Source organism: Psammomys obesus, unplaced genomic scaffold (assembly GCF_907164565.1).
Source record: "Psammomys obesus unplaced genomic scaffold, mPsaObe1.curated_primary_1811, whole genome shotgun sequence".
In the NCBI taxonomy this organism is placed as follows: domain Eukaryota; kingdom Metazoa; phylum Chordata; class Mammalia; order Rodentia; family Muridae; genus Psammomys; species Psammomys obesus.
The window spans coordinates 5,226,839-5,231,629 of NW_026592710.1; the positions used below are offsets into that span (position 1 = coordinate 5,226,839).

At 47.4% G+C, this 4,791-nt stretch overlaps 1 long non-coding RNA gene across 2 annotated transcripts in view; it reads right to left on the reverse strand.

The window, feature by feature from the left end:
• LOC129682760 (uncharacterized) overlaps nucleotides 1-4,791 on the reverse strand; it is a 27,915-nt gene that overhangs the window by 15,298 nt on the left and 7,826 nt on the right. The window contains exon 2 of one of the 2 annotated variants that reach the window (XR_008721037.1): nucleotides 1,922-2,010. The exons of the other annotated variant lie outside the window; for it this stretch is intronic. This is a non-coding gene — a long non-coding RNA (uncharacterized LOC129682760). The remainder of the gene's footprint in view (nucleotides 1-1,921; nucleotides 2,011-4,791) is intronic. 2 annotated transcript variants of the gene reach the window in all.

A 4,791-nucleotide genomic window follows, 5' to 3' on the forward strand; every position in this document is an offset into this window, starting at 1 on the left:
TTTTTAAAACTGCCTGCTGAGGTTCTGAGCTGTTGTCACCTTCATACACCAAAGCGCCCACCCACTGAGCCGTCCTGCCAGCCCCGTTTGTGTAAAGAAAAATAAGATACAAAGTGCATTTCTCGCCTAAAGCAGAGGAGTTCTATCCCCACTTACCGGCTTTATCAAAATGCTCCAGCACATCTCAAGGAGCAAACAGCAAGACCCTGGGGGCAGGGAGTATCATGTAGCCCTGGCTGGCCTGGAACTCACAGAGATCCTCCTGCTTCTGCCTCCCCGGTGCTGGGATTAAGCCACCATATCTGGCCACATGTATATTTTTATATTTAGTTGTCTCCTCCTACACACACACACACACACACACGTACATGCGAGCACGCACACGTACATGCGAGCACGCACACGCACCGTCTGCCAGGCTTTGTGTCAGGACTATATTCACTCTGGGCAGCAGCTCAGGCAGGACGGGCTGCCTAATGATACCAAATAATCCCCAAATGCTTACACAGCTTTTCTGCCGGGTGGTCACTTGGGCTGGATTTGAGGTCACCTGGGAGAGACCTCTGGCCGTGTTTGAGGGTGTCTCTGCCTCCTCATGGGTTCTGGGGTCTGCCCTCAGGCCCTCATAGTCACAAAGCAAGAGCTTTGGTTAGGTCCCTTCATTTATTTCAGAGAGTCTTGCGACATCTCAGCCTGGCTGCAAGCTCACACCCTCCAAGTGTTAGCACACGAGCACACTGGTGTCCCCCCTCTAATTTATATTGAAATTTACAGCTTAATTTCAATTTTTTTCAGAGAACACCCTGTGCACAGCTTGGATCCCGTTGGGGGTTGGTTTGATGCTTGTATTTTGATGCCAATGACTGGCCCTCAAGAGCTGGTTACCGCCTGGATAAGCCTTTAATTGTTGTCTAAACCTGTCTAAGACACTATACCTGATTGGTTGATTAAAGGCCTACACCCGGGCAGGGCAGAATGGGGTAGGCATTCTGGGCTTTGGGTTCCAGAGAATCATGGGAAAGAGACAGACAGGAAGAGGCAGGAGGATGCCATAATGGGTTGGCATGGAAAAGGAGTCACCTGGGCCTGGAGAAAGGACTCCAGTAATGGCATGGAAAGGCCCAAATGAAGAATACAAGCAAGTACTTCTAAGATTAGGGGTGGAAGGTAGTCCAGATAGGAATGGCTAAGGCAGATGGCAATTGGATGGAGCTAGAGGTGGATGGGGAGGTTACTGAGACAGCATAGGTAGACGTTTCTGCCCGGCCCAAGGTAAACAGGCAATTAGAAAATCTAACAGGTGTCTGTGTCTTATTAGTTGTGATAGTGGGTTAACTAATACTGCTGCAATAATTACAGCGCAAAAAAATAATAAACATTATATAGCCCAACACCAATTTTTATTTTACACCAGCAGGACTTTAGGGTCCAGTGTCTGACCAGCTTATGTGAGTGTTTATGAAGGCTTGAGCAACTGTGGCATCCTACCTACCATGGGAGCCAGAATCACACCATGCTTAGGAGGAGACACGGGCTCCAGACCTCGCCACCTTGACCTGGATACACTTCCCAAAGCACAAGCATCCAAGGACCAATTGGTACACTGGGCCCATCAAAATGATGAACTCTGTGCAACAAAGAACTCTATCAAGAAAGAGAAGAGACGGGCTGAGAGCACGCACTGCTCTTGCGGGGGACCCCGGTTCAATTCCCAGCAGCCCCATCGGGCACCTCACAACTGCCTGTAGCTCCAGTTTCTAGGATGTCTGACATCTCTGGCTGCCGAGGGCACCCGCATTCACATGAACATACCTACACACAGACGTGTATACACACTAACAATAACACAAACAAATCTGTAGGGTTACTATTGCTACGATGAAACACCATGACTGAAGCAAGACAAGAGGAAAGGGTTTACTTGGCTCACAGGTCCGCATCACATCGCTGTTCATCACTGAAGGACGTCAGGACAGGAACTCACGCAGGGCAGGAACCTGGAGGCAGGAGCTGAGGAGTGGAGGGGTGCGGCTTACTGGCTTGCTTCTCATGGCTTGCTCAACCTGCTTTCTTACGGAACCCAGGACCACCAGCCCAGGGGTGGCACCGCCACCAATAAGCTGGGTCTTCTCACATCAACCACTAACCAAAAAAATGCCCTACAGGCCTGCCTACAGTCCAATCTTATGAAAGTGTTTTCTTGATTGAGGTTCCCTCCTCTTGGATGTCATTAGCTTGAGTCAAGCTGACATAGAATATTCCAATACAACTGACCCCTTATCAGCCTGACACACAACAACGTCACTGTTAAGCCACAACCTTTCCTTTCTCATTCAGCCCAAGATGATACAGTAATATGAAACATCTTATAAACTTAAATAGCCCCACAGTCTTACAAGTCAAACACTTTAAACATTTAGTCTCAACTGTGTGCTCTTATAAAATAAAAAGTAAATACTTTCTTACTTCAAAAGAGAAGAACCGGGGCACAGTCATAACCTGAACAAAGCAAAACCAAACTCCAACTGTGTAAATAATCCAACCTCCAGTTCACTCACAACCTTCTGGGCTCCTCCGAAGGGCCTGGGCTCCTCTCCAGCCCCACCTCTGCAGCACACAGTGTTCAGAGCTCTGCGGCTCCACCTCACCAATGCGGTCATCCCTTGGTACTGGCATCTGTAAACAGCTGGGTTCCCTAGGGACAACCAGGGTGCACCTTCACCAAGAGCTTCTCCTGGACCTCTTCAGGGACTCCAGGGCTATGTACAAGCTTAGCCCACCTCTGGACCACAGCTCACGTGTGCCGACTCTGAGGAACCGTCCCAGAGGATTTCACCTCAGTGATGCTGCTCTCTCTCTCCTGCTTGTTTTTGTTTTTGTTTTTCAAGACAGAGTTTCTTTGTGTAGCCCTGGCTTTCCTGGACTCACTTTGTAAATCAAGCTGGCCTTGAACTCAGAGCTCTTCCTGCCTCTGCCTCCCGAGGGTTGGGATTAAAGGTGTGCACCACCACAACGGCCCTTCTTAATCACCACTAATCTCCCAGCTTCAACTGACCATCAACTGTCCCAGTAAAGTGAAGGTTTCACTTTAGTAGTTGATTCCTATTAACCACAGCTGACTCTTCAGCCCCAGCTGACCAGAACCACAGTCCTCTCACAAATGGCCCCGTAGAGTCTTTGCTTCCCTCTGCAGCTTCACAAGCCAGACCTCCATCTTCTGCACTGCCCTCAACATTCTTATCTTCCAGCTCCTGCAGAGCAGCTCACTGAGCTCTCAACACTCCATGGCTTTTCTAGCCCAAAGTTCCAGAGTCCATCCACAATCCTCCCCCAAACATGGTCAGGTCTGTCACAGCTGCCTATCCCCACTATCCTCATATCGGTTTATCTTAGCTAGGGTTGTTATTGCTGTGAGGAAACACCATAACCAAAGCAAGATGAGAGGAGAGGGTTATTCTGCCTCACACTTCCACAGCACTGTTCATCATAAAAGGAAGTCAGAACAGGAACTCTGGCAAGGCTTGAGCTGAGGCGGGAGCTGAGGCAGGGGCCATGGACGACGGGTACTGCTTACTGGCTTGCTCCCCTCAGACTGCTTTCTTACAGAACCCAGGACAGCCAGCCCAGGAGTGACCCCACCCACAATGGGCTGGACCTTTCTCCATCAACAACTAATTAAGAAAATGCCCTGCAGGCTTGCCTACAGCCGGATCTTCTGGAGGCATTGTCTTAGTTGAGATTCCCTCCTCTCAGATGACTTGAGCTGTGTCCAGTTGACATAAAACTGTCCAATCTTTCAATAAACACAAAGAGAATGAAGAGATAATCCACTGTAGAGGAAGAATAAATATTATAATGAATATATCTGGTAAGAGTCTATGCTACAAAACGCAGTCAGGTTAGCAATAAATAGTGGGCTGGGGTGATGGCTCAGTGGTTAGAGCACTGGCTGCTCTTGTAAACTGTTCTGTTCCCAGAACTCATGTGGCAGCTCACAACCATCCTTTACTCCAGGTCCAAGGAATTCCGTGCCCTTTTCTGATTTCTCCCAGGCACAAATGTGGTGTGTATGCCTGCATTCAGGCAAAACAAACACTCAGACACATAAAATCAATTAATTTCAATTTTTTCTTTAAAGACAAATAGAGTTGAGGGCATGGCTTGCTCTGTGAACCCTGGCCTGGCTGGCAGAGCCCTGGGTCTGACTCCAGCAGAGCAGAAGCCAGCGGCACACGCCTCCTGCAGCACACGCCTGCACTCTCAACGCTCAGGAAATGAAGGCAAAGTCAGTAGTTCAAGGTCTTCCTGGGCTACACAGCAAGTTTGAGGCTAGCCTTGGCTATGTCAGACTGTCTCAAAAAAAAAAATTTTACAATGGATGGCTATGATCAGCATACATCGTAGAAATATGTGAAAGTTTCAAAGAGTAAGTTTCAAGTACTGTTCCAAAAAGTATTTGAGTGGTTTTGAGTTTGTTACAATAAACCAATTTAAGTAGATAAATAAAAGTAAACATCTCACTAGTGGGCAAATTCACTTTCATATTTGATAAGTGATAAAATTATATGTATACAAAATTAAGAAAATATTGTTTTGCATCTGGCGTCTTACAGTTCTGAGCTTCTGAAAGGCAGGAAATGGGGGCAGATGACAAGTTACTATGCTTTCCAGCATTTAAAATGCTCCACTCCTCTATCTCCCTACCATCATCCCATTCTATCTATCATCCATCCATCTATCTATCTATCTACTATCTATCTATCTATCTATCTATCTATCTATCTATCTATC